Source organism: Struthio camelus, chromosome 2 (assembly GCF_040807025.1).
Source record: "Struthio camelus isolate bStrCam1 chromosome 2, bStrCam1.hap1, whole genome shotgun sequence".
NCBI classification, from domain to species: domain Eukaryota; kingdom Metazoa; phylum Chordata; class Aves; order Struthioniformes; family Struthionidae; genus Struthio; species Struthio camelus.
Genome location: NC_090943.1, coordinates 97946634 through 97968379, shown reverse-complemented (window position 1 = coordinate 97968379; position 21746 = coordinate 97946634). Strand labels below are relative to the sequence as shown.

General features: G+C 42.8%; 1 long non-coding RNA gene across 5 annotated transcripts; it reads left to right on the top strand.

Annotated features, from left to right (window-relative positions):
• The first annotated feature begins 1463 nt into the window (after nt 1–1463).
• Nucleotides 1464–20765, top strand: LOC104153076 (uncharacterized). Of its 5 annotated transcripts, none has more exons than XR_011139044.1 (7): nt 1464–1847; nt 2677–5584; nt 7108–7174; nt 8201–8373; nt 15568–15654; nt 18014–20213; nt 20418–20765. It is a non-coding gene; the product is annotated as an uncharacterized lncRNA (long non-coding RNA). The 5 variants fall into 5 exon arrangements; XR_011139042.1 differs by having other exon boundaries at nt 7108–7178; XR_011139043.1 differs by having other exon boundaries at nt 2677–7178; nt 18014–18183; nt 18718–20213.
• The last annotated feature ends 981 nt before the right edge of the window (nt 20766–21746 follow it).

Below are 21746 nucleotides of genomic sequence, written 5' to 3'. Positions count from 1 at the left end.
GAAGCAAGGGGCCTCGCCGTAATCTGTCCTGCGCTGGGGGTCAAACGGGACTGATGAATGATAAAAAGACCCTAATCTCTTGCTGGGACACTGAGGGCTGAAGGGCTTTTCTTCCTAGAAGGGATTCTCGCCTTCCCAAAGACAAAGAACGGTGAATTCAGTAATGAGTCCCTTGCTGGCCAGTGTAATAGATTTAACTCGCTTTAAACCTTGTCCCAAGAGGCCTGTATGTGGGTTGCTTTTTATTTATCTGTGGTCTCTTTACTACCGTAGAGTTTAGATCAATGAAACTGCTCATCAAATATGTAACTAGCGTTTGTGATAGAGATTGATAAATACAGCTAAGTACAGCTAGGTATTACGTGGAGTTTGTTTTTTAAACTGCTGCAGAGGACTAGCGCATGCTATTGCCAGAAGCTTGATTTCTTTCTTTTTTGGTACGTGATCAATGTCAGTGAACCAGACTTCATAGGCCATATTTTGACCTGTGTGACAATTATGATTTTCTGACCTCTTTTCCTAGTACAGCTAATTTAATCTGCCCTGCGTTTCTTGCAATCCTATAGCAGTAGCATGACCTCCAATAATATATAAGGCTTTGAAAATAATGTAAAGGAAAGAATATTTGGAGACACCGAAGGAAAACTGGATGAGAAGCAGTCTGGTTTGACCAAGGGTAGATTGTGCTAGACTTATTTGGCACCTTTCTTCGGTAATAACAGACTTTCTAGGCAAAAGAAATGCAGTAGATCTAATGCATTTTGACTTTTGATCCCACATGACCTAACTTGAGGATATAAAGATACTTCCATAATAGAAGCAATCTTATGATCAGAAGAAAGAAGGCGGTTCTGTTCACTGGTGTTCAAGAAAGATCAATTCAAACTGGAAGTGTTGTGGAGAAAGGCTACTGTGATGTTTGGAAACTGATTTACTTAGAATAGCAAATGAAAACTGAGGTTAAGCTGACTCTGTGAGTGCTCTCAAGGGCACTACGTTAGAAGCAAACATAAGAAAAAGAAAGGAATTAAGAGGAAGGACACAGCCAGACTTCCCATATGCCATTTAGGATGGAAATTAGAGAGATGTTCCTCACTGCTCGAGAAATAAGATTCTGGAGTAGCACGCCAGCAGGAGCAGCTAGAAGAAATCTATTTGGTTGGAAGACTAGCATGAGCAGATGTGGTCAGTCTGTGTTGCGTGGTGCCTAGCTGAGACTCTATAGGAAAGCTCTGTCCATTGTAGGCATATAGAAAAACTGACGGGAATTGTTTAGCATCATAGAAGACACCGTTTGGGTTTTTTTTTTTTTTGTTAGCTATAAATTTTTACCAGAGTTGTAACTACAACATTATGTCCGTTGGTTCAAGTGTCAGGGCTATGTCAGCATTCTTTTCTTTTTTTACACAATTTCAATTGATCAAATATCACGTCATGCCCTAGTGTTCAAGGAGTTCAAAAAAGTGATTTTAAAAAGGAGTTTTGTCAGTCTTATCTTCCTCCAAAGCATCCGAGATAATTTACCGTAAAGTCAAGACAGCACTAATGGGGTACTCCTGTCAATATAGTACAAATTTGAAAAGCGAAACATCTAGATTCTGAAGTGCACTAAGCCTTATTTTCATCCTGAAATGGCATTTTAAAAAAAAAATCTTTAAAGATATTCTTAATATATGTGAACATCTAATTATAGCTAAAGATAATTTGTGCTACAATTATCCTCCCTTCCTGCTAGGTCCTCAGCAGATGAACGATCCCAGGAAAAATCTGTACCCTGAGTCCTCTGTACCTCACTACATCCAGACTGACCTTCTGCCCCGCGCCTGGAAATCTAAGGGCAAGAAAGGGTAAGTGTGTGTGTGTGAATGTATATGTATATGCACACATGCAGCAAGAGCAAGAAAGGCTCAGTCTGTCCTGTTTTCCATTCACTGTGCCCAGATGTAGTGCTTATGCACGCAGCTATGTCTGTACACGCGGCCCTAGTACAAACAAAGGAGTTTTTCACGTTGTTACGAAAGCTCTTCCTTCGAGTGCCAAAATCTTGGACCCATAAGCGATTCAGCTGTTTTACAGCCTTCTCCACCTCCTACTGTGATCTGCACCTTCCCTTCCCCCGGCAGCCCGAAACGGCAAGATCCACCTCATTTCAGCGGGGCTGGAGCACCTTGCTCCCTCTCCTCCTGTGGGTCTCCTGCAGGTCTGGGCTGCCCTCACCGGCCGGGCTCGACCCGCTGAGCGCCTCTCTGGAGGTCTGCAGTCGCATTTCAGCTGCTGGCCTCAACCCAGCTGACGCTAATAGGAGGTTGCAGCCATTTTGAGGGGAAACCAATAAAATGGAAGTCTTTCCCAGAATTTTCATGAGGCCAGTAACCCTCTTTCCATTCACCAGACCCCATTTGCTGCTCAACATCCACTTCTCGGATCTGGCAGCCCTGCATTACAAACCTCTCTTTTTTCATCCTTTGCTCTGTAGTCCCACGCTGCTGGCAACGCCACCTTTTCCTTTGGTGAAATGACCCCTCTCTTGTGTTCCTGACGTGCTGCATCCCGCTCTCCTCAGCCAGTGGGATGGTAACTGAGGTTTTTGAGGTGTGGTGGGGAGAGGAAACAAAGTGATTTGGGAGGCATATACTTTAAGTGAGCCTGTCCTCAATTATTTACTTCTCTGTTTAGGTTTCCGGAGGAGAAACGGACAAAGCCCTTTAAAGAAGGTTCCTCGTTGGCAGCTTGGTAGGGAGGCAGTGGGAGCGTGTATTTGAAGAAACTGGCATAAACAACAAAAACAAAGCATAAGGTCATGATTCAAGCAAATATGCCAGAGGGAGCACTCTGAGCAGATGATGTTTATTGCTCAATGTAGTCTAAAGTCCAAGCAGCCTGTAGATGCAGTCCAGGGGAGCTCTGCTGAAGCTGGGAACGGAGAGGGGCGTAAAGAGCAGAGCACAAAGCGGAGGCAGCGTATTTTCCTTTGGAAAGGGGCGATAACGATTGCGTAGGAGATTAGAAATATTTAGCCCCATGAAAGCTCTCGGGGTTAGGAGCAGCAATAGAAGCTTTTGCATGTCTCTTTGTTTAAAAAAAAAAATAAAATAAATAAATCATACATTAGCTTTTCAGTATGAGATAGCAGGCAAGCTCTGTTGCCGCTGAAAATGACTGAGGGAGAATTTCCCAATTAACCCTGTTTTTTAAGAAGAGAAAAGAAAAGTAGTTGAACTTCTGAATCGAGTTTCCTGTGGAAACAAAACTTACGCAATCACAGTGTTTGTCCTGCACCCAGTAATTTTTGTAAGCCTCTGGCAAATCAGATTTTGACCAAAGTTGAAAGAGAGATAAACATGATAGAGATAATTATTTTTGTAAAACATTTCATAAAATTTGGCAGCAGGTAAGAGGAGGCAGCGAGTCAAATTACTGCCTTGACTGAAGAACAGGCAAGAGGATCTTAGCCATTATATAGCGCTTGACGGTCAGCTGGCCAATCAGCGCATGAAGTGACAGCCAGGGAGTATTTTTATAGCTCCGGACAAGTCACAGAGTATGTTGTCTCTTGGCAGTGACAATGTCATAGAAGACATGAGGAGAGCTGGGATTATTGCGAGGAAGGAGAAAGAGATGTGGGACAAAGGACACAAACCCATAGGAAATTAGGCTTCGTTAGTTCTGCTGCTCAGGAACAACGTGTTTGTCTAACAATAGCTTTGTGGCTGAGCACGAACGTCAGAGCCAGATTAGATTTCTATTTGCATACCTCTTTACCTTTCCCAGGCATGCCTCTGGCATAAAACTCCTCAGTTATTCTTCCTTCCTTAAGGCATGAGGCTCTCCTGAAGAGTAACTGTAAAAATTGCATCTTTCTTCTTAATAGGTTTATCACTTCGTTTATTTAAAGTCAGTTGAGCTGGCTTTAATAACAACACTGAATGTTTGCTGCTTTTTTTTTTTTTTTAATCCTCTTGGTTCTGCAGAAACAGTGTAACAGAGAGAAAGCAAATGAGCTGGATGCAAGTCGGTGCTGTGCGTACAGGCAGAGGGCAGAACCTGCAGACAGCATTGTTGTGCAATGTAAACAAGGCGTAATTCATCCTACAGAGCCCTTGTAAACGGTGATGTGAGGGGGAAGGAATCCAATGGATTTCTGAAGCAGAGGATGAGGCTGCAGCACTGACAGGAAAAACAGGATTTTTTTGTTTTCTTGTGAACTGAACACTTTTTAGACATACTTGTTGAAATAATAGGCATGAAAAAAAAGAAACCACACAAAAAAACTTTTACAGCTGCTGTTCAAAGGACGGCTGTACTATCCAAAAGAGCTTTTAATCTGCAGGGAGAGAGAATAGGAGCTATGTTCTTCTTCCGATCTTATGTAGTCTAGGGTCTGTATTATGCTCGTTACAACGATATCGGTACTTCTAAATTAAAGTAGCAATGCCCCGATTCCGCAGGGATGTGTGTCACAGAAATGCATGCGCTAGTAATTAAAACAGAATTTTCAAATATTGCTTCAGCTTCAGACAAGAACCTTTTCATTCGGTTGTGTAATAAAAAAGGAAGCTAGAGCCAAACTGGAGGGCAGCGTTAATACATGACGCAGCCCCTGGCACCACATGAGACCTTACGCGCTATTGTTGTTGCTAGCCACGCCGAAGAAAAGAAGTGTTTTCAAACACGAGATAGCGTTTCAGAAGCTCGGCTCTAATGAAAGTCCAGCCAAGCCCCAGCTGAACGCTCCCACTGCTAACCACTTTGACAATTCACTCTAGTCACCTAGAAATAAATGAGATACAATGACAGTGGAACAGATATTACTTTATTACATCCCACCACTAGGCCACTCAGTACCCAGGCTTTAGTAGCGTGCCTTTTTCCGGGGCGCGTGTCTGACGCTCAGAGAAAAAGGCACAAAGGAAACTCCGACTGGAGCCAAATAAGCCGCGCTGCACTTCGTCGGGGTGGGGGAGAGTCCTTCCCGATCCCCCGACGGACAACGGGTTTGTGAAGAGACACACAGAGCAATTACTCCAATCGCAGTCCTAGCAAACGCGATTAACGATCAAACAGTTTTCCAACGTTTTGGGAAACCCAGTCCTAGCGTTATTTGCCTTGAATGCCTCCTACAGCAATAAACTGCGGGGGCTGACAAAACGCTGCATAATAAGGCACTACCTTTTACGTCCCCGTGGTGCTAGTACTTGATTATATCCAACCTCTTCTTTAGTAGCTGACCTAATTTCTTCTGCTGTTGTAACTGTAGAAGGAATTTTTTACAAGTTCTTCGCACACCATATGGATCACTACTCCAAGGTATCTTGGGAGGGGGAGAAAAGATAACAAATATGTTTCTGATCCTACTTCCTTCAGTTTGATACCTGGGTGTTTTAATTCAGCTGGGCGTGCCTGGTGGGGAAACAGAAAAGCCTAATTTTAAGCCTGCCTTTCTGATCTTGTTCGCCTTGCGTTTAGGTGCTCTGAGGCTAATATGAAGCTTGTGTTGCACATGTACGGTGGCTAATGAATTAGTTCCAGCCATCAGCTTACCTGCTCGGAAGACATCTTATACTGGGTCAAACCTAACGCACTGGTACGCTTACAATCCAGCAGCTCAGATCTGCTTCCAGACGAACGCCTCCAATGTGTCGTTAAAAGGCTAAAACACCCCCCGCTGACAAGCCCTGCGTCCTGATAAGGTGGCCGTGCGAGTCCGAGGCTGAGCCGAGAGGATTCGGCTAAGAGCGGCGCCTCGCCGAGCGCAGCGCGAAGGGGATGGGGTTCGCCTCCTAGCTTTTGCAGTAGCCTGCTATGGTCTGTCAACGTCTGCTCAGTCACGTCCAGTCAAACTGGTTTACGTTGTTTCCTACCTCATCATTTGTGACCTTTATTTTATTTCATTTTATATTTTGTTTTTTCTTACTAGTGCTCACAGGTACGCTAAAATTGCCATAAGAAAGTCAGAAGGTGGGGAAAAAAAAAAAAAAAAGAGTGGGCTTCAAGAGTCATCATCCGGGGCTCAGGTTTAACTGCTTGAAATCACTTGCTTTAGGTATTTGTTTGTTTAAGCGATTAATATATATCACTGAGCGTACCGCAGTACTTCAAAGCCTCCCTGGCCCTTCCCCATAGGGTTTGAGTAACGCCGCTTCCCTGTCACGGCACGTGCCTAGTGACAAATCAGCACGTGCTCTGGGGGTGAGAATCTTTGAATGGCATGAGCGGAAATATTTGGGCTCGTGCATGAGGCATAAAGGGCTGGTTCACAGGAATTTTTATCCAAGAATGCAAACTCTGGGGAGAGGAAGTCTCTTGACTAGCTGTGACAGCAGTCCTAATTTAGCGTAAAGCACTCTGGGACTGAATACATGGCTCGCTGGAGGGAGAAAGAGATCTGGAAGGAGTCTGCAGAAATTATGGATGAGTAGCCTCGGTCATTGTGTTAATGAGATTATGTTTTGCTTTGAGATTTACTCCTTTAGGAAGAGACTGAGTCACTTTGTCTTGGCCTATGGCAAAGGGAGGGGGAGACCAGGATTATTTTTAACAACCAAAATGACTGTACAGCTGCCAGGGAGTGCCCACAGCTGGCCTTGATTCCCTGGCCCTTCTCTCACAGCTGTTTGGGGAAGTTACAGAGAGATCACGTCTCGGCTGGGGTCCAGTCCCAGCAGTGGCTGGGGTCAGCAGCTCGCCCGGCTTCGCGCCCCGCCGCTCGCTTCCCTCCCCGCAGCTGGCCCAGGGGAGCCCCCTCCTCCGGGAGCGCAGCCCTCCCCTGCCCGCAGGCACTGCAACGCCATCAGCCCCTGCTGAGGCAGTGTTTCACTTCTCTGTTTGATCTTCCAGCGTCAAACGTAGCATGTCGTGGCTATAAAAATACGTGTATTGTAGATGTTGCTACGCTGATATAGTATCTGGTGGGAAGGGGTACACTGGTCTAAGTCCCTTTCATACAGATATCTGTGCCTGGAATTCACGGTGCTTTAATTATATTGATGTAGCTGCAGCAATACACAGTTCTCTGTGTAAAAGCAGGATGAGGAAAAAACCCCTAGCTAAGAGAAATGCTGCTGGCCAGTTCTAGAAAAACCTTCACCCGCGTAACTTTTGTTTCAGGTGTCCTGCTGCTCTCCATGCACGAGAGAAGCCCTTGTTTATAAGGAGCTGATTAGTCATTGGACAAGTAGGTATGCCTACTCATAAAGTAACCTACCTAACTCCATGCGTGACTAAACTGAATAACTGCATAATTATATTTCTGTAATTCAAGCCTTCTCTACTGCGCCCCTTTCCTTGCGTAGGTCTGTTTTATTCCGTCCTGTCTGTCATGTCCATCATTCAGACTCTGTGCTCCGCTGGTAGAAAGCGCGGTGCAAATCCAGGCTGTGTGCGATCACAGATATGTTCTGTATTGCTGCATTTTACAGCTCATTTGTTCTGCTCAGAATTTAGAGGTGGTATTGATTCAAAAACCTGAAGGAGAGAAAACTCATCTTCAAGCATACCCAAACCTGCATTCAGCCTTACTCATTGTTTTTAAGTATGAGGCAGAAATGTCACTACAGTTCTTGTGAGACTGGTTATTCCCCGCAAATATGAGCATTCATACGGATTTTAGTACAGGTGACAGAGCTGCATCTACAGATTATCGAGCTCTGGGGCTCCAAACTTGCAAAGTTACTTTGTTTGTATTGGCATTAACAGAGCTACATACAACAGCACAGTTCAGAGGATGAAGCCCTAAATTAGAAAGTGCTAGGCAGAAATTCAAACAGACTATGGAATTGCTGGACTGGGCAAAAAAGCTGTTTGCCTGGTAAGTCTGGCTCATCCATTTTCCTCCTTTCTAAGTGCAACCATAATTTTCTCTCCCACACACTGTCCTTAAAAATATTCTAATATATGTTTCAGACCACTCAAGGCAGTTGATAGATTCTTTCCTGTAATTGTGATTGTTTGACTGCCATTAACTTCTGTGTATTTGTTTGTTGTACTTTTTATCCCCTCAGAGGAAAAAGATATTTTTTTTCAATTTTATCAAATTGTTCTTTAAGGACTAGTGGGCATTTTTTTCCCGTCTATTAGGGTGCCAAATTAGGCGTTGACTGCAGTTTTCTAGCTACTTTGTTCAGATTTATCTGAAAGGGAGGAAAGAGAAAAAAAGTTGCACAAGTTTTATGATTTGTGGGTTTTTTTTTATGATTTCCAGGCAGAATGAAAAGAAGTAAGAAACAAGGAGTGTCAACAAATTTCACAAGGCTTGATATTTGCATCACTGATGAAGCAGAAGAAGAAAAGCATGGCATGATAAGGAGTAAAAGTGAACAGAAGAGGGTGTGACTGTGAAGAAGGAAGAAAATGAAGACTTGGACATGAATCATGGTAAAAGAGGGAGTCAGTGGAAGGATTTAAAAGGATGATAAAATGGGGCAAGAATAACTTTCTTGACTCTTGGTTTGTATCAGGAGGAGAAGGGGAAATTACTGATATCAGGGAGATCAGAAGGGAGGGGATGTAGATGAGTGCTGGCACTTTATGAGCGAAAAGGTTGCAAAACTTAGACATGGTCTGGATGCCTTGTGAAAGGGTAGGACTAGCTTTGATCGCTCTAGGCAACAGGGTAGCACGAAAGGACGGACGATGTTTCTAAACAGACTAGTAGTAGGGTTGGAGTAGCACATGAGGGGCTAACCAGAAGTTCATCAGCAGCCATGTGTAAAGCTGAACCGGCAAAGACGCTTCCCCAACAAGACACACTGGCTGAAACGTAGCATTGGATGAATTAAGAGATCAGGATAAGCGTACAGAACATTCACACAGTCTGTTGCCAGCGTAACCGGGTACAGATCCGCAGGGAGAGACAGAGAAGAGAGAAAGCCTGTTTAGATTCCCATGGTCAATGACGCTGCAAAATGAAGCCTTGGCTGTCAAAAGGGCAAAGTGAGGATGGAGCTGTGAAAGCCAAGGAGAGAAGGTGTTGAGAAGAAAGACAAAGTTGGCAGAGACAAAAATAAGAGACAGGGATCAGAGAAGGTATAAATAAATCAAAGACAACTTAATTTAAGGATGCAAAAATCATGACAGCAATTTCAGTTGTGAAAAGAGAGTATATACCAGACTGTCAGAAGTGCAAGACAGAATAGAAAAGAGGCTTGGACAATACAAGTCCATACTGCAGTTGAGTTGGGGTATTAGTTATGGAGAGAAATGAGCCATGCCACAGAAATAAGGAAGATGTTATGGGTATTGGGAATAGGAGTGTGCATTCTGGAGGAAAGTTAGTGCAGGCTCATCAGTAGAAGGGGGAAATAAGAGAAACTTAGTGACGAAATAGAGAGGAGTTAAGAGAGAGCATGTGTAAGAGGAGGAGGAGGAAGGACAGTGTGAGTCTTGCTTTCCTTAGGCATTAGCCTATATAGTCTTGCACGTAGAAAGGGAAGGTCAAAGGAGAAAAAGCTTGCCTGTATGGATAGGGAAGAAGGTTTCTGAGACTTTCCTTTCCATTATCTGAAAACCACTGAATGTACATACATCCTTAAGCATCAAAGCTCGTTCTCAGACAAGCAATCAAGATGGAAAGGAAAAATTAATCAGGAGGAGAGGGTTAAAAGAAAGGAAGCAAAGATTTCAGTAGAGGAATATGAACCATCTAATTAGCCTAACTAGCATCATTTATCATTTCCTATGGCATCACCAAATTCTTGGTCTCCACTGTACTGAATATCTGTGTGATGAAATGGAGGATTCAGGTCGCTTGACAGACAGACAGATGTACCTGCTGACCTCTGTGGCTGTCTCACTTTTGTCAAGGATGAACAGCAGGGAAAGAAAAATCAGTTTTCAAAGTTGGGGTCAGAAGAGACAAGAATACCATTTGCATTTCAGTTCATTAATGTGGGTTAGCTCAGCAGGCAAAGCCTAGCATACTGATAAATGATTTCATAAGTGGAAAAATAAGGTCAGCGACTACAAATCATTTTTCCCCCTCAAGTAAATGAGGCACATCCTATTAAGGGGAGGTTATATTTCATTTCAATCAGGAAATACAGATGTAGACTGGGTCAAAATATTCAGACTGGCTCTGAATATTTCACCAAGGAAAAACGGTGATGAAAAAGCGATGGAGCTAGGCCTTACTGCGTCACATAGGCCTGCTACCAGGCCTATAATGTTTAGCTCCTGCTGTATTAGGTCCATGCATTCTTAAATTCTGTTTAATCTGATCAGCTCACATTGCTGGCGCTATCCCTAGTTTATTGCATGGAAACCCTCCGTTACCGCTCTGTGGAAATGAGACCTTTTACAGCTTGGCTCCAGTCAGCTCTTAAAACATATATTGCCCCTCTTTTACCCCGTGTTCCCCATTAGCTCAAGTACAGACCTTTCCTATAAAGTCGGACTCCTACTGAGTTTGCAGTGCACTTCTTCAGGGATGTACAGGAGTGGAAGCGATCGGGGGCATGCATTTGAAGAATCCTAGCAATGGTCACTCACTACCTAGGCAGCTCAAGGAATACACAGATCTGTGCAACATAATCAGTATCTACATGTTTTTTCCTGCCTGAGTCTTCTGAGCTTTCTCGAGCTGGGATGAGGGGAGGGCTTAAGCCTTCTGCTCTCCTCCAAGTCATGAAAAAGTGAGTTGGTTCTCACAGTTTAAACCAACCTGCTGCAAAAGGAGGATTCTCTTTTCCCTTCTCCTGCTCAAGCTTTCTGTGCCTCCAAGTGTGCCCCCAGTCTGTCAGGCCCACAGGGAGATTAGACAGCTCAGCTAAAATGATCCAATAATTACCTGCTGCCAAAAGGGGCAATCCCACTCCACCTCCTTCCTAGCTCTGCACCCCTGAGGCTTCCCTTCCCATGGCACTGGAGCTCAACTTATGTCACAGAAAGCATTGCAGGAACCTAAACTAGCAGAAAACTAACTCTGCCAAAGGAGGCAAATAGTATTTTTCCTGGTTTAGGTGACTGAGCCATCCCACCACAAGGGTAGCCAGAGAGGAGGCAGGACTGCCCCAGTTGGTGTCAGGTAGCTGTTAGATCAGTTTGGGTGTATCACCACACTCTACTCCACAGTACTAAAGAATCTATGCTTAATATTGCTTCATGATTCCCATCTGAGGAAATTCATGTAATCCACACTCCACCCTGTCAGACAAACTCAGCTGGATTGATTCCCTCCACCCTCAGCTATCCCACTTTCCAAAGATGCCCCCATTTTGAATGGGAGCAACTGAGTTTTAACAACTCTCTGCTGTCTCTTCCCTGGAAGGCGTGCGACATAGTCCTGGCAGTTCAGCTCTGCATCCACTGCGACATGCAGTAACTCTGCAATTTCTTATCTTCAATCAGAATACAACAATCAGACATAGACGCGATCCCCAAATTATCACAGCGGGGCACGATGGAACAGCTATAAACTGACCCAAAGTGTGTTTCTTTCTCCTGATTATATTGGCTCTGGTACCAGAACCACAGGACAGAGAAAACTGGGTACTGAATTGAGATTAATTTATGCTGTTCTGTATTGAGACTGACATATGTTTCATTTTCAAGCACTGTTATTAAAATACCAATATATAAGCTATGCCATATTTTGTATTCTGACTTACTGGTGTAAATGAGGTGAGCTTTTTTACCCTTTGAACTTGCAGAAACATGATTGAGAGCAAAGTTCCCTCACAAAAACGTTGGCACTTTCCACTCTAGTTTGCAGTGAACTTGCATTGATTTTTTTTTTTTTAATGTTTCTTCCCTGTTTCGTTTCCTTTATGCTTTATCTGTTGGCATGCGGCTAAATCTGAATTTCAGCAACCTGTTCCCAGAGGCAACATACTGTCTTTAAACTGTTGTTATTTTTTCATTTTGTGGGCTCTGGCTCTGTAATCTCAGACAAGAAAAATTAAGAGCAGGTCAGCATTGCATGCGTTTTGCAATGTATTTATATCCTGCACAAACATAATCATTTTACTTAGATCCAACATGTATCTAAGCTAGAAAATGGAATGCTGAAGAAATGAAAACAGCACTCTTTTGCTTTCAGATATGGCGATTAAAAACTAATCTGTCAAAATAAGGACATTCTATTTTGTTGACTTACACCACAGTGCTGCAATACTTGTAACATACAACACAACTACTGCTACAACCCTTTGATTTGTTTCTGTCTAAACTTTAAACAGTAGAATAAAATTTTATGGGTAAATGTGCATTTAGAAATCTTGTATTGTTACATAGGTTTGTAAACATAGTATTGTACGTTCATTTTGATAGGAAAATGGGCAACTATTAATTACAGCCTTTTAGCTCTGTTTCTTTGTTTACTTATAGAGATTCATACCTCTAAAGAAATGGTGCTCTCCCTCAAGGAAGTTATGCCGTCATTGTGTTCCACAGGAATTCTTGGGCTATGGCTTTTGCAGCACAGCAGAGTGGACATATTTCAGGCTAACAGAGATATTTGTTCAGTGTCTAATTGTACATGATTACACGTTTTTCATAGGACTACAAAAATGTTTAAGTAGCGGTCAGTAGAAATTGCTGCGCACCTCACCGCCTGTGGCCAGCCTAAGTGGGTGCTACGTTGATGTAGTCAAGAAACAAAAATGAAAGGTGGCATAAAGCTACCTGCTTCCTCTCCCTTGCAGGAGAGCCTGTGCTGCAGCCGTGCAGACAGCTTTGGGCGAATCACAGAATTCTAGGAATCAGAGAGCGAACCTCATCATGTGGGCAACGGGCAGAGCAGGAGCTGCCAGAACAATGCCGTGACTAAGGAGGCTAACGTGTCCTTGGACATAGAATACCTTCAGTAGGAGTAAAGAGGGGACATTATGGCACCATTACTGGAATAGTGTGTCTTGTTCTGGTGCCCACGCATGAGAAAAAAGATGTGGACAATTTAGACTTCACAAAGGAGCAATAAGAGTTATGTGATATCTAGACAAACCTAATTTATGGTAAGAGACTTATGATCAGTCTACTTAGTTTATTACAAAAGGATCCCTCTTAGCCGTGAGGGAACCTGATGGCAGACAGGCAGTACTAGGTTGTGCAGGTTCCTGACTGCAAAGGGCTCTGTCATCCTGCAGGCAAAGACATAGCCAGATCTTATGGCAGGAAGCCAAAGCTATAAATTAGGTGGATAGCATAGCTCAGGGTAAAGATCAATTAACTTTGCCAGGGTATTGCGCTTGGATCATGCTCCAGCTTAACAGCCACAGCAGCCCTTTTAATTACTATGGCAAAGGTGTCATGAAATGCACACTATGAATTATTGAGATGAAATGCTACATAAATAGAGCCAAATGCAGCTAGCTGAGCTCAGAGAACCCAAAAGAGCTGACTGGGACATCTGCATTTGAATGGCTCTTGAGGGAGGATTGTACAAACCTGGGAGTCTTGGTGGTATGGGCAGTTCCGAGACACACCAGTTGTGGCCTTCCCAGAAGTACGGTGGTTCTGTAATCCTTCCTATGCTATCTGCTTCACGTTAGCCTGTAAAACATACATCTTTCATCTTCCAATTCTTCCTCAGAAGGAATCTTTAGGCTGGATTCAGGGTCATGTGGGTAATCAGGAAAAATTACTCCTCTGCCTCTCTCCCATTGAAATCAATGGGATTTCAGGCTGTCTAAAGATAAGCATATAGTTCAATCTTCTCTGGATGAGGCTAAGTAGCCTACTGATTGTGTCTAGGTAAAGAGCCAGTAGGGATCTTTTTTTCTCATTTGTTTGGCTTCACACCTGCTTATTTCATGTTGTCTGTTTGGGTGCTAAGTGCTTTAAAGCACAAACTACCATTTCTATGGACATAGTGCTTAGCACAGCTGAAGCCTGTCTTGCCTGGGAGTTCTAGATGCAACTCGAATGCAGATAATAATAGAAAATTATAATAAGACCTGAATTAATGCTTAGTCTCTCATGCCATATAGTTTGACATCAGCACTGCTTTATCACTACAAGTATTTGCAAAAGCTACAGTCATTCTGATAGGACCCATCACATGCTGTTGTTACAGGATTTTGTGCTTTGTCTCATAGCAAGTATTTCCAAATATTTCCAGAACTGGACTGTTTCTTTTCCATGAGGCTAGCACCACAAATTAAGACCACACACATTTTATGTGCTCAAAGAAGAGCAAAAACAATCAACATTTGCTAAGCAGAAATTAATCTGAATCAAGGTAAAGACTAAAATAATGACTTTTAAGACACACACAAAGGCAGTCACTGCATCCTTGGGTAACTGTTTTCCGTGAGTTCTCTGTACATAGCTGTAGTTGGTAGTAGATCTTGGTTGAAATTCAAATCAGTTTTAGCATTACTGTTGTCTCTTCTAATTGACTCTGTCAATACAGTCAGCTAGCGGGAGGGACGGAGGAGCAAAGCAGGCAGAAAGGACCAAATGATTTCTAACATATGCTAGGCTATTCAGTGAAACATTGTGGACCTGAGGGTCTGACACTGCACAAATGTCAGGCATTCCCCAAGCCCAGCAACAGAGTGCTCTATCAGAAAAGCAGAAGGACTATTCTTTTTTTAATGTTGAAAACATTAGCCCCAGACAGTGGTTTTAAACCACAGCTCAGCTGGCAATGAGAGAGCTGTGCAGCAGAGGAAGCTCGCGGAAAAATTCTGGCTGACTCATCCATAATTCAGCTGGCGTCCTGGGGAACGTGCACATTGGAGCGGGATCCCTGGCACTCCTTGCAGGGGTGAAGCCTGCTGCCCAGGCAAGATGTGGACAAGAATTAGCCCACTTCCACACAGGTAACCTCGCAGCTGCAGCCTTGCTGCAGGCCTGTCTCACTACCTCTGATAGGGACTGGTCTCCCTACTGCAGCACAGGGAGGGGAAACCAGGAGACTTCTCATAGTTTGTGTATCCCTGGAAGACTTCGTGACTTGCCTTAGTGACCGCGCTACCTTGAAGGAGGCTCGGGGAGGGAGCTGGGCCTCCGTCCTAGCTGCATAACGCATGTGATGATTTGAGGAATCTGTCTGAGTACAGTTCATGAGCCCCATTTAATGCTGGGATCTTTATACCTGTGTGTGTGTGTGTGTGTGTGTGTGTGTGCGCGCGCGTGCGATGGAAACTCCACTCTGACCCTGCTGTTGGCTTGTATTCTCCCAACTGCACTGAATTTCCAAGGGCTCCTGGCAAAGGCCTGACCAGGTGTTATTAAATTTTACTGATCTGTTCATACAAAATCCAAAAACTAGATGACTGCAACCCAGGACAAACTAGTTTTTAAGCCTGACCTTCAGTTTGGAGGTAGCTAATCCATGTTGAGGGATTCCAATCACCTGATGAGGTTACTTTGAAGGTATTATTGGCCTGAACAGACAAGTCTTATGGGCTTTTTGAAAGAGAAACAGAAAAAAAATAAAAGAAATAGGCCGAGTGTCAGGGACTGTCTATGATTTGCAGACGTGTGCAGTAATCTAGGTGCTGAGGGGTTCACTAGGGAATCTGATGGAAAAGACTGGTGAAAAGTAGTGAGGAAAAAGTGACATAGAGAAATAAAAGTAGATGTGAATTATTTTGTCTTCATCTGTGCATTTCTTTTACCGTCTAGGGTAGCGGAGCTGACTCCTTTGGAACTGACTGCTGCTGCCTTTTTCTGAAAGGATGAATGAAGTCCAGAGTGTTCAAAATATCACAGGTAAGAAATAAGTTTGCAGGAAATCTGTAGGTCAACCAGTTTTCCTGGTATCTAAATCAGCTGAACTGTGGGGTGGGCTGGCTTTCCACAAAAGGGTTACAGGCAGTAAGCCTGTCCCCAAGAAATGGGCCAGCAAGACAAAAGATTAGCCACGCAGCCTAGTCAGATCAAAGGAGAGCTGAAGAGCCCATATATGCTAGTGCCTAAACACAACGACCTAGGAAGTACCCATCTGGACTGCAGATGCCCCAAGACATCTGCAGAGCAAGAGGGCTATGTGCCATGTTTGCTACAGTATACAACTTCCACCTGAATGCTCTATTGATTAGAACATAGAATAATTTGAGAAAAATGAGATTCAGAACTCATTAGCTAGCAAAGAGAAGTTAAAAACAATTGGCCACATTCGCAGTCTGTAAATGTGCATTTATTCTCCTTCTGAAAGGTGTGTTTCAAGAAATAAATCAGCTTTCAGGGCTGCAAGTCATTGCTGGTATCCTAGACCATACAAAGCAGACACAAAGACGTGCTCTCACATTAGTTACTCTAGAAAACGTAGCAAGTTATAAATGCCCTGCTAAAGCAAAGTTTCTTTACTACATGATGATGTTTCATCTCTCATATACTTTCATGTATTTTCTTGACTTAAATCTAATTACTTTCCAATATTTTGGTTTGTTACATCTATTTTCATCTCACGTGCTACCACTCTTCCCAAGAATACACTCCATTGCACAATTCTGTATTATTTGGAGGCAGGCCCTGGGATAAAGAATTAGTTCTGGGATTTATCCACAGCTCTGACACTGGCTGGCTGAGTGATTTCTGGGCAAGTCACTGCACCTCTCTACCACCATTTTGCCAGCAGTAAGAGTGGGTTAATAACCTTTCCCCTTTGAAAGCACCTGGAGTTGTGCGGATGAAGTGCTCTCTAACAGTTAGGTATTGTGGGAATTCCCTGTTTATAACTAGACTTTCAACTGCCTAGTAGATTATGTACCACATTTTCTTTATTAAAGCTTAAAACCCAAAGACCAGTACTTGTCAAAGTGTTTATTGACATAGAACAGGTGAAAACAGACAGTCACTGAACGGTTCTCCTCTCCAGCCTGTTTAAAATAGTCAAAGACACAAGAGTAATAGAAGTGAGCATTTAAACTAGGTGTCTGTGACCTGTTTGGAATATGTACGATCAGTGCAGACTTTGGTCATTGGCTCTGAATTTTATTTTCTTAATGTGGCCTCTGAGGGTCCAAATGCAGCTGGACCCCATTTTCTTATGCCTGCAACTGGGTGCACCCTTGGCCCAGGCAGGCAGGGGAGCTGGCTGAGCTGCCAACAGCCCCACGACATGGTAAGAAGGAAGAGCCTGAATTTGAGAGGAAAGCCAGAACTGCAGGCCTGCCTCACTGTGACACTAGCTTTTAGGCCTTGCCTAAGAGTGCACTGAACTCTACACAAAAAGTCTGTCAAGTTATGGAGGTTTCTTGTAACCTCTGCCTCTTTCAAACATACTCAACAGCTAGATTAAATCTGTTTTGTTAGTGGCTTTCATGTCATCAGAGAGTGGAAATTCTAAACAGGTACAAATAATTGTGCTAAAGATGCATGAGTTCATTTTAAAAGATCCTGTTTCCTGTTTTGCCCTTATGTATGACTGTCTTTTAAAAAGGCATAATTAAAATTAGTATTAAATACATTTTCTTAGTGAGTATGAACTACTGGAGTGGTTCGTTCATGTCGTAACACAAAAATACAGTACACTGGTTACTGTACAAGATCACCACAGTATCGTATCTCTACAGTTCACATTAGTAGTTCAGATATATACCAAAAAATCCAAAATAAACCAGACTACAAGCCTGATGTTTTCGCTAGGTAATTCTTATCCAAATTACTACTGGGGCTTGCTTTTTCTTTATTACCTCTTGTTTATTTCCTTATTTACACACCGCATAATTCAAGCATCACATGCCCCTTAATAGCGAACATCTCCACTCCTGTTCAAATACAGGGCCACAGCCATGATAGGCGAAATGCTATGCACCCACGTAAAGTTTGTACTATCAGTGACAGTGCAAGGGAGCTTAAAATCCTATTAACACAAGTGAGATTGTATGATCAGGACCAGAACTTCTATTTTGCAGCTGCTATTCAAAGTATGATGAATATATATTTTTGCTGCATTAGAGTCAACTCTGTGTCCATCATCCAAGCCCCAGTAAACAGAAGTAAAACTTTGCAGTGCCCAGTATTTGAATGTTTGTTTTAAGGATATCATTTTGCTATGCCAAATTCAAAATTTTTTCCCATGCATTTATTGATTGTGTAAAATTAAAGCACTGTTGCACAATTGCAGGAGGAAAACGTGAGGCCTGGAACGGCACACCACACTGACGAATGCAACTGTCACTTAAGGCACAGGACATTAGATACAGGAATCAAACTAGAGCCAGCTGTCTGGAAAGCTCTTCTTCTGCCAGGCACTCAGGTTCCCCTAGCAGGATTTTAACCCGCCCTGGAAACCTGGTAAGGATATTTCTGCTAGTAGAGCTGCACCTCTGGTGGAGGCAGGGTGCAGACATTTTACCGCAGCCAAACCATATGCAGCTTGATTACACTTTGCTACATTCTTGACAGCAATGAAGGAGCATGAGGTCGTATTTTTTTTTTAGTGTATGTCTTTGTGAAAGGAACAGTACTGAATGTTCAAGATCTCTGAGGATCCAAAAGGAATATATTGTGGCAATGACCTTGAGGACATGGAAAAGCATGTTATGTCACTTCATGATAAAGAAGCAGAATGCCATTTCAGGCTCTGTTAATTTGGCAAGGTCTTTAAATTCAATACAGCTTTAGCTACCAGGCCCCTTCCTACCATGCTTTGACAGTTCTAAACTAACCGTTGAAGGCTAGATATTGTAATGCTATAGCATCTCTTGTTTTATTAGTTGAAATTTAAACAGAAAGGTCACTACTCAGAAATTATGCGGGATTTTGTTCAAATACCGAACTAATTCTAGTTGCACACAACTTTCCTTCCTCCCCTTCCCCGGCTTTTAGGATCCACAGCAAAAGGAAGAAGAGTTGTCTTTCAGGCAGCATTGATGTCCATCTTCAGTATCCTTTGAAAAGGTATTGCTGACTATTTCATCGTTAGCATTCATTTCTTCAAAGAGGTAGAGAACTCCTGGTTGCCAGAGCTAGAAGACATGAACTCTGACAAGCGTTACCTGGCACCTGTTGCTGGCCAGTTTTTAATTATTGCTTTCACATATGTTGTTACCAGCTGTTCATTAACTAGGAATGACTAGTTCCTTGTTACAGCAGAGGGTTCTAAACTTTTCCTGCGTTGTTGCCAAAATAATTACTGGTTTTGTCTTTCAGCTCAAATCAGTCCTGCTTTAGCCAATACCATATACCTGATCAATAAATATTTAAAAGATTTGTATGGCTGTGTCTATATTCTCTGTAGGTAGACCTGGTTATAATACTTCCTTGTCTTAACGTTTTTCAATGTGACTCATTATTCCTTCTAGACAGAAGACTATGCCATTTGAATTATGGAAAGTAAGACTGTTGCAAGATGTATTACAAAAAAGCAGAAGTCATAGTTCAACCTGAACCTTCCTCATTCAAGTTATAAAACATAGGAAGCAAGAGGCACGCTTGCACTTAAATTGTTAGAGAATTTGTATTAGAAGTTTGAAATAGAAGTTGCTGTCTTCTCTGCTATTAATAGTATTACTGCTTTATATAACTGCATGATTCCATACAGTGGGTAAATTATAACACACAAATAAGCATTTCTGCCCAGAAGGAACTTTTACTTCTGCATTAGAAGATATGAAAGGATATAGAGCAGGTAAGCTCAATGCAGAAAACAGACTGCAGTGTGGAGGGCAGAGAGGGAATGCCTGCAAAGAAGTAGTAGGTCTGCAGAAGATCAAAGGTAATCCTAGAAATGAGAGCAATCTACAGAATCAGAGATGACAAAAATGTCTCATGCTACATACAGCAGTTGCTAGAGGTAAAAATTGAGATGTGAGCAACTGAGGTGAAGAGACTATTTCTGCTATGAAGTGCTAAATTTACCAAGTGTATCTTACCCAACTTCTGTCTCCCCCTTCCTATAAGCCAGGGATGACATCCCATTGAGTCACATGTCAGTGCAGCTGCACTGGATCTCCAGTGGCTTTTGGTCCCACCTCTTCTACATTTCAGCGTCTTCCCAGCTCTGCCTCCTGCTCTCCTTGCTCATGGGCTAAGCTCAAGCAGGGAACTGGAATGGAGAGCCAGCCCATACTCACTGTTGCTCTTCCTGCAGGGCCACCTGCGTGCCCAGTTGGGCTGCACAGAAAAGGCTGGCTTTGTGTTCACCAGGTGTGACACAGCAGCACCCGGGCAGTCAGGAGGCTGCTTGACCTTACAGTTCCTGCGTGATCCACAGGGGCCAGGCCCTTGTTCTGAATTGCATCCAATAAAGGAATTTATGCTGCAGACAGAGGCTCCGGAGAACAAAAGCAGACTTTGAACAATATGCTGTCTCTAGGAGCCAAGTAAGTACTAAAATAAGAGATTATTAAAAGCAAACAAACAAACCACAAATTATACTATCTAAAAGGGCACAGATTTAAATTTCCCATATGGTGAGTTTAAAGTAAATATCACATGCCTGTAAAAATATTAAAAGAATATTATAAAGGTTGCAAAGTCAAGCACCCACGATAATACAAAACACATTAATTTGGGTTGTTTTGCAGGTTTAATTCTCTCCTTCTGGGAGCACATGCATCCTGGCAGTCTTTGCTTATATGACCACATATAACTTTTTCCAGAATGTAAAGGGCTCGATTAAGGAGTCTCGCTGCAGACAGAGATGGGTGGCTCCATCTACTTTTGTCAAATGTGCCGGAATGGGAAGCATCTCCTGCAGGTACCTTTCTCTCTTCATTAACTGCTAACAAAACCAAGATAAGTAGCTTAGGTGAGATTCCTAACACGCTACTGGGTGAAGTGATTGCTGCTTCTACGACAGATGCAGAATGATCTTACTGGGCGTACTAGAGTTGTTCCCAGTAAAGCTAACCACCAGCTCATCCGCTACCAGTGCAAGCCTTCTCCAAAAAAAATGACAGGGCATGCAGGCTTCTGCTACTCTTCCATGGTGTATCAGTCACTGGCTGTGTGGCCCAGTGACCTTACATTAGCAGAAATGAAATAGGTCCATTTACACTTACCCTTTCTGCAAACTGGCAACAGCTTTCAGAAATGCTTTCCCTGTTCAGGTTCCTCAGAGCCTCAGAGGACCTTTTTTTAGCATGGACCCTCATGCAAAAATCCAGGCTGGTTAACACTTTACTTGTCCTAACTCAAAACAGGAAAATCTGACTTAACTAAGCTATTTTTATGTGATTTGCATTGCACAGTAGCCTTCATTAATGAACTGATTCTCCAGTACAACTTCATGTTACAGGTTATTGCTAGAGAGAAGTGATGACCTTCTCTACAACAGACGGCTGATATCAGCTTCCTATCGACTGCACTTTTGTAAGGGTTAGTTATGAGCTGGGGATAAATGCTACCTGTCATATTAAATAATATATGGCACTTTAATAAATATGCAAGTTGCTAGAACTGCACTCTCAACAATTCGGGTTGCTAACTGAAAGATGCTATGTAAAGGAGATGTGGGAATTCACAGAGTTTAGTCAAAGTTGCTTGGTTACTTGGTCAATGACAACAGATTCACCAGAACAAATAAGGTGTCTCTGACAAGCAAATTTATCCTAGAACTTCTAACTACAGACAGTTAAATGACTTGTTTATCAAAAACATCCTTTAATTACCAAGAACTAGTCGAGTTGACAAATCCCTGACAAGACTGAACTGTTAGCTTCCTGCTGTTTTTAATTTACAATCCTTAAAAATAAATTCCTCTCTACCATGCGATTTAACAAACTAGGGCCTATGAGTCCAGACAGCATGTTTACCTACTAACAGACGTTATCAAATATTAGTTACTTTAAGAAGCAGAAAAGTGAACTGCAATTAGCAATATACAATGAGTTGCTAGTACAGCTTTTTGAGAT